General features: G+C 36.1%; 1 protein-coding gene across 4 annotated transcripts in view; it reads left to right on the top strand.

Moving 5' to 3' along the window:
- ssbp3a (single stranded DNA binding protein 3a) overlaps nucleotides 1-13,285 on the top strand; it is a 33,826-nt gene that overhangs the window by 3,156 nt on the left and 17,385 nt on the right. The gene's annotated exons all lie outside the window — the stretch shown is intronic.

Raw genomic sequence — 13,285 nt, 5'->3', positions numbered from 1 at the left:
TCATATTTTTCAAATGAAGCAAGGGAAACACTCATTTTACACACAGCATACAGTGAAAATGACATGAATATTACAGTGAGCAAATGCATAAAGCACAGCATAATTTGAAATCACGAAGTTAAAGTTTAAAGCAATCAATACGCAGGGACGGACCATAACACAGAGATCACGTGATCATGCTGGATAAAAATGCACACTTAACAAGATCTCACAGTTGGATTCGACTAAGTTTGCTAGGTTTGTGAAATTAAATGTACACAAGTCATTCAAAGATTTGTTTAAATTATATAAATGCGTTTTTGCTTAATGCAATTGAGAAAGTGTTATATTATTTGCCTTTCTATTACTAATAATATAAAAGCAATCGTTATAATATTTTCTGTATACATTAATTCCTTTGTTTAACCATTCTATCTGATTATTAGACAGACTTCTATCTGTATTTAGACAGAACTGTTAACAACAACAGTAACCAAGAGGGAGAATGTGAGCACTGTGTGCGCTCCACTCTCAGCGCCATCAAAATAAAAGTCCAGCCTTGAACACATCTGCCAAACAGATAAACTTCTATTTGCCAATATTTGAAAAATGTCAAATATCGGCTGATATATCGGCCTTGGCAGTTGTGGCCCAATGGATAGAAAGTTGGTACTTGTAAGGTCGCGGGTTCGAATCTCAGGTCGGGCAGGAATTGTCGATATAGGGGGAGTTGCATCCAGCACTCTCTCCACCCTTAATACAATGACTAAGGTGAGACCCTTGAGCAAGGCACCGAACCCCCAACTGCTCCCTGGGCGCTGCAGCATTGGCTGCCCACTGCTCTGGGTGTGTGTTCATAGTGTGTGTGTGTGTGCGTGCTTGTTCACTACTCATTGCTGTGTGTGTGCTTTTGGATGGGTTAAATCCAGAGCACAAATTCCAAGTATTGGACACCATCCTTGGCCACATGTCATGTCCTTTCCTTTCCACTACACTAATGCTCTATATTAAGCTAGTGTTCCCCTTCCATTCTTGATCATTGAGGTTACTTCGATGCATTGATCATAATTGCTTTGGGTTTGAACATCACAAACAAAAAAAATCTGTTGTTTGAAACGGAAACCAGTCTTACACAAATCTCCCTAAATCCTAGAGTTTTAAAATGCTGTACATGTTCTTAGGCTGGATTAAGTTGAGTAAGCTGTGAGGATTTAATTTGTAGTTGTGGAGCTTTGGTCCTTTCCACAACAGACTTTTTTACTCCAATGCAATGGTAACAGAATTACAATTCAAAGTAGGAACCCCTTTAAAATACTATAGACTCACCATCATTCGAAAGTGTGGTCAGTACATAATTTCAGAAAGAAATTAATTATTTTATTCATTAAGGATGCATTGAACTAATCAAAAGTTATAGCAAAGACATTTACAATGTACAGACATTTTTTATTTCAAATTATGATGTTCTCTTGAACTTTCTATTTACAGTAGATTCCTGAAAAAAAAAAAACTATGGAAAATATTACGCAGAAAAACCTTTCTTTAGCATTGATAATTATAATAAATTATTTAGTTTTATAAATCTATATTATTACGTTTTAATAGGTTTCTTAAGCAGAAAATCAGCATGTTAGAAAGATTTTTAAATGATCATTTGAAACTAAAGACTGGACTAATGACTGCTATTTTACCATCAGGAATAATTGTAAAATATATTAAAATATATATCAAATATATTCAGCCTTTTTGAGCATAAGAGACTTCTTTCATAAACATAAAAAAATCGTATCAATCCCAGCCTTTTAAACGGTAGTGTAACTTAGCTTTTGAAGTTCGCTTTACCTTTACATAGTATTTTTCAGGGTGTGCAGTATAATGTGGAAGGTTTTATCCATCTTTGTGCTGTTTAAAAAGGAGGCAGATCTCATGGGACAACCTGGCCCTTTAAATCCTGAAATGGTGGTTGATGTGGTGGGATGGGGGAAGGGAGCTTACAAGATCTGATACTGGTGAGGTCTCCTCTTGCTTTTTAGCTTTTTAATCCTGACACAGCAGGAAAGTGTGTCACATACACCCCAACTCCCTTCAGGGCAAAATGAGAATAAAAACTGCCAGCAACCAAGCTAAGAACACAAACCTCTCTTTGTAAAGTTCATAGTTGACTTTGATGGCAATTAAATACTGGTAGAAGGTTTCCAGTCATATATTGCTGTATATCAGGAATGTAGCATATATTAAAGGGAGTTGTTTTGCTTTGTCACACTTGACTTGTCAGAGAAATTTTTTAAGTGTGCAATCAAAATGTTTGTTGGATCAACAGCTGAATGCAAAGGAATTGGTGGAAATCATTAATCTGATTGTCAAATTTTCCCTCTGCTCTTTTTCCCTTACACTTTTGATGGTGATCTGGTAATCAGTGTTCATCTGATGACGATTCAAAGTGTGAAGTCCTCCAGTCCCCTGTGTATTCTGTAATGATATTTACATGGATTGTTTGCTTTTATCAATCTTGGTTGAAAGAATCCAATGCAAGGGTCACACTTATGATCTCAGTCCTTGATGTTTCCTAAGGCCCTCCTTGGACACATCCACACACACATTTGTTTTTCTGTCAAAATGGGAGCATTCCATTGACTTCTATGATAATGATAATAATAATCATAATAATATTTACACTCCATTAATACCCTGAACATAACCCTCACTTTAACTTTTTCAAGAGGTGTGTACAATATGTCTGTTTTTTACTTTTATTTATCAGTATAAATATTGAATATTTAACTGTGCAACTTATTTTGTCTGTTTTTACATTTACATTATGCAGTACAGACTCCAGATGCAGGGGCAAAGAAAAGTAGTTTGGGACAATGAATTAAGAAAAATGAGAATTTTTCACGTTGCCGGGTTAAAATATTTTTGCATTCCCATTTGCTCTAATAGCAAAAGAAAAACTCCACAGTAGCTTTTTCATGACTTTCAAAAAAAAAAAAAGGAAAATTTAATTGAGAGAGACTGATGATGGCATTTAGAAATTTCAGTCGAATTTACAATCCCTCCTATAGATGCTGCATTAAAAACACCCTTGCATTAGTGTTACATTTTTGTTGTTGTTGTTTTTTATTTGATGCAAAGGTGATGACTGTAGTTAAAAAAAAATCAATATAAAAATACTTTTTGAGGATATACATTGCTGTTGATACGTGTCATCACAGTCTTGTGGAAAGGGTCCATTCCTGTCAGGACTAGTCAGTCTAGACACACCAAGTGTGGGAGACACCAATTTTCATTAACCATTGTTTTATGGCTTCAGATTAGCGCATTTATTTAACAATGCTTATTTCCACACCGTCAAAATTATGAAGGTCTTTGAAACCATGGAAGCATTGCAGTTGTAACGTGGGACTTTTTTATGTTTTAAGTCACTCAAATGTTTCCAGCACCGTTTGCGTTTACAGTTCAGGGAACAGCAGGGGACTGGAGAATACAGGAAGGAAGTGAACGACAGGGAGAGAAGGAGTACAGGCGGGGGGAGGGGTGTTGGGTTAGACCTTGGCTCAATCCTCAGCTATTTTCCTGTGTGCTGCAGATAAACAAAACAAAATGAGGGCCAGGAAAAATTCAGGGGCCAGCATTTGTGTTTTCATATACAAGTTCGGGGCCCGGAGCACGTATCTCTCTTAATGTGTGTGTGTGTGTGTGTAAGAAAGAGAGGGTTGGTTAATTCGTTTGCTTAGTGATAAGAAAGCCCCTGTTCTTGGCTCAGTTCTGTAGACACGCTGCAACAGGAGTGGTTAGAAATGCAGTTCTCCACTTTTGAGCTATTCCAGGAATTTCCTTCTTTCTCTCTATCTCTCTCTCTCTTTCTTTTTGCCTGACTGTTGTCTTGCCGGCTAGGTGGAGTAGGGGGTATATTTTTTAGGGGGTTGGAATGTAGTGCTGTGTTCTTTAGCCAGGCTTAAGACCCACAGTTGCTGAATTCCTCATGATATTGTGGAGTTCTGGGTGAAAATCTTGGTGTCTCCATTCGGAAAGAAATCACATTCTTGATGTTATTTGGGATAAGGTTGGTTTGTTTATAGAATTTTTTTCAATCTTTTTTTTTTCTTTTATAACAAGAACTTCCTCTGTTCTATATGTATTTGTTTAATGATAATTTTGGATAATTTGATCATTCTTATAGCTAGTGTTCGACTGATATGGGTTTTTCAATTGCGAATATCAAGAATCTATGATTCAGATCACAGGCGATTCATTGCTTTCACAGTTTAATAAAAAACATAATTCTGCATTAATATTCAGTAACTTAGTTTACACACAGTATTGAAAGTTTTTTCTTCTGTTTTTGCTTAGCTAATGAAAATAGTTTAAGTTGAAGTCAAAGCAGAATCAGAATCATCATGTCTCACACACAGCAGTGGTTTTGTTGCAAATGGAATCAATGGCCCTGTTTACACCTGGTATTAAGATGTGTTTTCATTGATCCAGTAACAAGTGGACAGGTGTAAAGAATCAAAAACGTTTTAAGCTAGTCCATTTTTAGCTACTTCCAGAGGTAGTCGAAGATGCATTTTACCCAATTGCGTTTGCAGTGTAGACACCCATGTGGTTGAATAGGTCCAAACTTTAAAGGCTGCATCCAAAATTTGCATACTTTTCGAGTATTTACTTCTAAATTAACACTTATTTTGCAGCTGTAAAAAAATTTTTTGTTCTATATAGAATGTGTACTGTGTGAATTTTATCCGGACGTAGTATGCTCCTTATGTTGTCATTGTCATGTGACCTACATCATCAAAACCTTGCCTGTGGCCTCAAGGGATAGTAAGAGGTCGTTCACAAAACCACGTGGAAAACACTAGCTGCACAGTTTTCTCCTTTCCAATGCGCTCGGGAGCTTGCGCTCCAGTGGCTTCTGACGTTGCTAAGCAACCATGACCTGTGCTCTCCATGATGATGTGGAAATTTCAGCAAATGATAAGTGAATTTCCAGCACTGAAAATCGCTTGCAGTAGCTCTGCTACTAAATGTATTTAAAAATGGGTATCCCTGTACAGCATTGGTTAGCTGTTCCTCCATCTTGGCTGAGCTTTCAACGTTGTTATGGAAAGGGTGAAGCTGGTTTTTGTCACAAGGCCTATGGTGCACTTGTGACATTCTGAAAAGTTAAGATGTGTGACAGATGTGCCTGGAAAAAATAGACGAATCATACAGTGCATTTGAAACAACAAACTTGATTGCGCAAATGACTTGAATGGCCCCTAAAGTGTCCATCAGATGCACACTTAAGAATTTCCCCAGAAGTAATAAGTCATCCAGGTGTTTTTAATTTACTGTTAACATGGACATATTACTCTCACTTTTTTTCCACTTACTATTCAGTAAAGAGGTATGCACATTAATGAATGACCCAATAATTCACTCAAAGAGTCTTTCGTCATCACCTGCTAGCATAACAATGAAATCTACTCGAAAGAGTCACTGAAAATGTTCACTACTAAATGGAAACTCGCAGATAAATGGAGTTATAGAACTCATACTTTGGTTTCACTTTTTATGTGGCACATTCTTCTTATTACATTTAAATTAATATCACACAATATACACACAAAATCTTTGCAATACAGACAGACTCTATATAGAAGAATATAGAGGCTGTGTGGGCTTCTATATACAGTAAGTAACAAAAGATAACCAAACTAAGCACAGACTCTTTATTATCATGACATGTAAAGCATTGCTGCCCATTCACCTCTTTCCATCGTCTCACCTGAATGTAGTTGTTTGGAGAGGATATGGTTGCCATGACAACAGCCCAGGTGGCAGGTGACCTGGGTGGTCTGCCTCGAGCGAACACACTGTGCCTGTGTCTGCGTGCTGACACTCCCCTCCCCCTACTCTGAACAAGCACAGAGTCTCAACAGATAGCTTTATGAATATAACAGTAAAAACTGTTTTTCAGCTCCTGCTGTTTAAATCCTCAGGGCAAAGCCCTAAACTAACCCGGGGTCTTTACATATTGTTTGTTTGGGAATCTCAGCATAGACATAATTCACCTCTATTGTTAGTTCAACATGTTCTGCCAAAAGGAAGATTTGACAGCACTGTCAGTATTTACTTTATGATTATTAGTAAGGCTCTAATAAAGTAATAAAATAATAATTATTTATAATAATAATAATAATAACTTATTCCAACAATGAACATGAAAACCTAATAAAAACCTATTGTTGTACCAGCATGACCACAAAAATACCTATTATTGTTTCATTTAGTGCAGTGTTTCCCAACCTTTTTCCTTGGGGCCCCCCCTATGTACATACATATACATATATATATATATATATATATATATATATATATATATATATATATATATATATATATATATATATATATATATATATATATATATATATATATAATTCAAATGCAAATTCAAATGCTTTCTTTACTGGATCTCTTATAGGGCTTGGGGGTCGTGACGTCATTACTTGCCGTGGCCGCCACGTTGAATGCTTCCTTTACTGCTACTCGGACTACTGCGCAGTGTTTAGACATACTCCCTCTCATCCGTGTGTCTTAATTTGATGAATTAAAAATCTATTTTAACCATTTTCAACCGTTGTTGTATTGTGGGGTGTAATAGTGCAACACATAATAGCCATGGGGAAAATAAAATGAGAATGGATTAACTTTACACCGCTTTCCTGCTTGGAGGCGCGACTACGGAGACCATAACATCTGAATATTAATTTATATAGCTTAAGTCAACATTGAAAATAAGGGAAAATTCTCGAGTTACTCATCCAAAATACAGAAAATTTCAACATTCATCTTTTTGTTGCTATCCCTCTGCTGACAGCAAAAATTCGTACTATAAAACTGCTGCATTAACTAACGTTAAGCGATTTGTGAAGCTAGGTCTCTTGTGACTTTAGTTACAGATTGGCGTGAATTCGTGCTCTCACAACAACAACGCTATCTTAAAAAGCCCAACATCACGCTAAGGTTGCTTTCAAGTAATCAAAACGATGCTTTGAAAACATCTGTTTCGCTGGAAGGAGAAGGAGTAGCAACAGGACAACAACACAGAGACTTGACAGGTCTGATGGAGGGGCTAACAGGATATTTTACAGGAAAATACTAAAACGGGAAGACAGCGGGAAAACAGCTCAAATACGTGAGAACCCCGGAAAAACAGGAGGGTGGACAGCTACTAGCTACACTTTTGAAACACATTGTTAAAAGTCCATGCGTGAATGGTTGTTAGCACTAACGGTTTCTAAACTAGCAGCTAGGTAACGTTAGAGCGCAGCTTACCGGATTACTGTATACTGTTTTGCCGCTGTTCCGTTTCTATGATTTGCAGCTCCGGAACCCATCCATTTGTGAACTGTACATGAGACTTGACTTGTAGCTTCGGAACTATTCTGAAGTGTAGGCGCTCACAAAACAAACAAGGTAGCCGAAGATATCTGTAATGCAAACGTGCGGCAAAAAGTCTCCGTCGGTACTCCACTATTTGTTGGGAATTTCATATGGGACGCACAAACTCGCTGCCGGCCACCCGTGATGTGGAGGGACGGCTGCCATCCATGAGGGAGTGGAGGAGTCACCGCCGTTCACCTGGGACCAGAGCCTGCTGCCATCCACCAGAATGGGGAGGAGCAGGGAATGGGGAACTCCTGCTAGGTGCCCGAACACGGAGGAGCCGTTGCCGTCCACTGTGTGGCAGAGTTTATTATTTTTATTAATTTCTTATATTATTCATTATATATAACAGGTTATTTTAATATTGAGCATTCATTGCTTATCGGTCATAAAATGGAAATATTTAATTTATTTGCATTGAACACCAATCAGTGTATCTCCAACAGGCAAAATTCATGTCCACACAATTCATAATAGTGTATCCTGAATACAAGTGCATTGGGTGTACCTGCTAAAAACACATTTGGATCAAAATAGTAAACTCTTGACTTTGTTTAAATTAACCTTTCATTTGTACACAGCTGTTCATTCATAGCTCTTCCTCTGAGAGACCCTTGTTTTGAGTCTTGTAGTTTAATTGCCAGTAATGGCGCTTTTATCAGGGAGGTCAATTGGACAAGGGCATCAGAGAGCGCTCATAAACTGCTCTCCCTGGCTAATTACCCCATCCTCTGAGTACATTCTAGAGTTCTTTAGAGTCTCTCTGCCTATCAAACAATTGCTCAAAATAGTCTTTAGGTCAAACATTGTGCATGAACCACAGAACCCTGTCTCTGAATAATTTATTGGCCAAGGAAAATGTTTACAAGCTTATGAAAGAAAACACTGCAGTGGAAGCACGAGTATGGAGTTGACCGATGATGTGGACAGAGTACATGTACTGGCTTTTCTTAAAACTTCTTAGCGCTGCTCGCCATCATTTTTAGGCCACATATTTTGCCAAGTACTATTATTGTAAAGTAAGTTACATAATTTTTTGACAAATTAAACCCATGGGAATAACGCCACAATGCAGTCAAGGCATCATGCAAACCCCATGGGTCTGGTGAGTGTGTGTTTGCCACTTAAGTCCTGTTCCTGGTTACTTGCACATTCCCTTAGGAATAGAAATGTGAAAGCAGCTTTGGATTTCAGAGACCAGTTCACATTTTGAGTGTGAATCAAATCAACTGTTCTAAAGTCTAAATTTTTTTTTTTTTTTTTTTGTTTTTTTTTTTTTGTAAATTGTTTGATAATCACTGATCTCTGTATTTACATACTCTAAGAAAAATAAGTACCAAAGCTGTCACTGGGGCAGTACCTTTTCAAAAGGTGCAAAAATATTCCCTTTAGGTATGAATATATACACTTTTGGTCTTTTGGTACAAATATATACCTTTTAAGTTACTTAAATGCATAATAAGGTACAAAATACCTTTTGAAAGAGTACATCTCAATGATTAATGTTGTAGCTTTTCTGAGAGTGTATACAGGTATGTACTTAATACATGCTAGGTATCAGGAGTGTTTACTGGGGCACAGCCCTTGTCATAAAATGTGTGCCAATATTTTAATTTTGTAATACTTTTTTGAATATAAATGGATATACAGAAGCTTTACCTGCGGAACAGAATGGTTTCGAAAGCTGGACATGCTATAAAAAGCTGCTTCATCACTAACAAAAGATAGAAGATATTTGTGAGTTTTGTTTTCTGTCTCCCTAATATTTCCGTTTGAGAAACTTTTGAAAATTATTCTGGGTGTCCTAAATCACGAACAGTTTCAGACCTTTTAACAAACCTGTTTTTAATTGCTCCAGTAAAAATGGTCTATAGTGACACCCCTGCTAGCTATGATAACAATTAATCAATGCTCAATTAACTGTCAAGAATAATTTAATTGATGTTTCTTAATTGATTATCTATGCTTGATTATGCAGGTACATTTAGGGTGCGTGCTGTTCATGTGTAAAACGTGCACAATAGAAAAAAGCCAGCATATTGTTATGCCTGTAATGTTGATAGGGCTAGATCTTTTGTGCAAGTAATTCAAAACATACATATTCTGCTTTTAAATATGATCCTAACTTTAAAAGTGCATTAAAATAAAAACAATCCAAAGTCCTTAAACATGGAAAACAGAGAAATTTAACTAAGTCTAGTTTAATGATATTTCCCACACAGATAATTATTTCATCAGGCTTTGGAACACAAACAAGATATAGAATAATAATAATATAATAATATAATAATAATATATAACAATATATAATAATAATAATAATAATATAATAATTTTGTTCCTACAACTGATTATTTGTTGCCATGGTCCATGTTTCATTAATTTGTTGTCTAGTTAAATTAAAACTTATTTAGTACAATATGGCCACGCTTCAATATACAAAAGTAATAAGTTGTGATAACAACAAGCACAAACTGTTTTAAAATTGAATGTGACGAGACTGAAACCCATGAGAAGATATAAAATAATTAAGTTACGTTAGGCTAACTATGCTATTTTTTATTTATTTTTTGACAATTAAAAAATGTATATGGTCTTTAGCATTTTTACCCCAGCAAAAGATGTGAAAATAGGGATTTTAGAGTGGAAATGACTGGAAGAAAATAAACTTGTATAATACCTTGTGAAAACTAGGCGAGACAAGAAACAAGAGATTCCGCAAGAGGTTTTCGTGTTTTCTATTAGTTAGAATGTGTGTAACAGTTTTCATTGAATGCAAAACATGAATAAACAATGATTAAATGATGAAAACAGCATAAAATAATAGTCAGTTAATCATTATAATTATCATTAGATTAATCTTTTGGTTGCAGCCCTACTGAACACAAAAGGATTAAAATATCCTGGCCACTCATTCCAATAAAATGAATAGAGTCTTTCTTTATTGTACTTCAACTGTTTATTAAATAATTTATCTCACCTGGGAGTGAGTAACAAACCATGAAGAATCAACAACAGGCTGCAGAAAAATACTGTCTTTTACTATTTCACTTCTTCATAATAACAGGAACTTTGCTCACAGCAGGAGAGCTGATGTCCGACAGAGATTGTCATGAAACGTATTACTGAAGCAATATTCAAAGGGCTGTAGAAGTGGTACTTTAACTTCTCCAAGAGTGTTTCACTGTGTTGACTGTTGGCATGCTAAAGCACAACACACTAAAACACAAAGCTAACATAAACCTGCAAAAGTAGTATGACATTTGCTATTAATCATAGCCACGAGCACATGGAGGGGATTGGGTGGTTGAGCAGATGCCTCTTAACTGAGAGGACTGTGGGTGAAGAAGTGCTGAGAACCTTTAGGACTGAGAAAGAGAAACTACAGGAGATGGCAGCAGATGGAGAGAGCTTCTCTTCTTGCCTGAAGTAGACTGCTCCCTGATGCTGAACACAAGCATTGACTCCCAAAGGAACAGCTGTCAATAGCCATTAAACTGCAAGCCTATCAGTTTTCAGTATTACAGTGGCCTTATAGAGTCGTTCTTGACAGTAATGGTCTTGATGGTCATGGGCAGAAATCACTGATCTATTTGTTGATTTTGTCTGAATGACTTGAGATTTGCAGAGATAATGCATTATTAGCAGAGGAGGGTTTTTTTTTTTTTCAGATCTGAGGCAGAGATCTATGCTACAGTTTACAGTATCATATATCACATCTCTATAGATCTGGCCTCTCATGGGCTCTTTGTGTCCTAATGTAACCTCCCCTTTTTAGGACTCTTGCATCACAAAAAAACTCATTGTGTGTCTGGCAATCATTAATGGATCTCCAGGGTGAATGCTAACATCAGACAGGAGGTGTTGCCCAAGGCTTTGGTCAGGACCAGTGTTAATTTTGACACAAAATTTTAATTTAGTTTTAGTCTTAGTCTTTTGACTATAATTCTTTTTAGTTTTAGTCGAGTTTTAGTCATCTGATTTGTTTTAATTTTAGTCTTATTTTAGTCGACTAAAATTGCTTGGTATTTTAGTCGACTAAAATAAGACTAAAATCAATAACAGATTTACTAGACAATTTTTTACAGCTGGTATAGGAAACAAACTTAACCAAAATATATAAAACACAAATTCAACTTTATTTCAACACAACTGTGTCTTTATTTCGATTCAAAAGCTTTTATGCAGCAACAAACACTGTCATGATAATGTAAACAATAACTAGCTGCCAATTGACCATCAATAAAAGAAAAATAACGTTAGGTCCAGGACTTTAAAGCTTACAGCTGAGCTGAACAATAAGTGCATACATTTAAAGTAAATATTTAATAAGTTGGCAGCTAGGTGGATAAAAAAAAAGTAACAAGATTTTATAAGGTATTCATTTGTCTAGCAATATTGTATGTTTTAAATACTACAATATTGCTAGATTTGTATGTATAATGATAGGATGTGAACATTCACGTTTCACATGACTAATGTAGAAATATTTGTGATATTGTCAACAAGTAGAACATTATAAAATATACTAAACATTAGTATTAATCAAATGTATGTATCATAATATTACGTATTAGTATGGTGCTCTCATCTAGCTTAAAGAAGGGGCTATTTTACAGTACTTTTCAGTTCGTAATATTTAATGCTACAACATCTACGCACTGCAGTCTTCCAATTTTGCTTAGCTCAATAATCAAAAGAACATCGTTGTGAAATTACATTTGAGAAAATGTCCGGGTGGCTCGTCTGTAAATGTCTTTTCAAATTGGTTGTGTTCTTGCCACGAATGAGCGCTCCGCGTGCTTTACAGTTTGTTTTGTTTTGTTCGTCGTCAAACATGAAGTGAGCTGTGAACATTTTGTCGCTCTTTTAGACATCACCTCTTCGAATGCCGTCTTCCCGGGAGCTCATTTAAAAACTGAAAACCTTCGCTTCACGTCTCAATAAGTCAGGCTCTGATTGGTTCTCTTCTCTCATGCAGTCTTGCCTGTTATGTTTTGCCGGTTCTTTTGTTCATTCCTCGCATCTCTCCCGTCTGCTGATTTGATTTTCGTCACAGTCTATTTTCGTCTCGTCCTTTATTCGTTGACGATAATGTCAATCAATTTAGTCATAGTTTTAGTCTCCATCAGTGCCTTCTATTTTAGTTTTTGTTTCGTTTTCGTCCACAAAAATATATTTGTGACGAAAATAATGACGAAAATATTTAGTCAACGAAATTAACACTGGTCAGGACTGATTCTTTACCTTCTCCCATGCTTCTGTCTCTCCCTTCCCTCTCCCTATTATTTAGCTAGATGAAACAACAGGGGTGTAAACCAGTGTTTACGTCTTTGAAGATATTTCAAATTTCCCAGTCATTGCCAATTACATAAAATAGCATAATATAAATAGCTATAATAAAATAAAATAATCCTTATAAAATACGCTCATTCACATTTAATGAATCAATTAATCAATTAAAACTTGCGTAAGATTTGGATAAAATAGATGAATTATTTATTTATTAATTAGGGTTAGGGTTACATGTTGTCATGTTATAAAACATGTTTTTGATCAACTCCAGTTGGATATGATATGAATTAAGATAATAGCTTACTTTGATGGATTCAGTTCATTCAGTAAAGGATTTGTGTATGGTGTTACCTCAATGATTTCTTTCACCCTTCTTTCAGTATTTCATAATAATTCATTTAACCCCTGGTCTGTTTTATCTTATCTGGGTCTTATGAGGTCAGATGTATGGATGGCATCATATTAAGGGGCTTTGTTTCCAGGCAGATGGCACTCCTCTCTTCGCTCTGTGGAGACAGATGAAGGTGATGCTTCTATTCAGGGCTGGCCAGCACTCCCTATGGAAAGTAAATGTGTGAAT

The sequence above is a fragment of the Carassius auratus genome, chromosome 27 (genome assembly GCF_003368295.1).
Source record: "Carassius auratus strain Wakin chromosome 27, ASM336829v1, whole genome shotgun sequence".
Lineage (NCBI taxonomy): Eukaryota > Metazoa > Chordata > Actinopteri > Cypriniformes > Cyprinidae > Carassius > Carassius auratus.
This window is presented reverse-complemented; position numbering and strand designations above follow the sequence as displayed.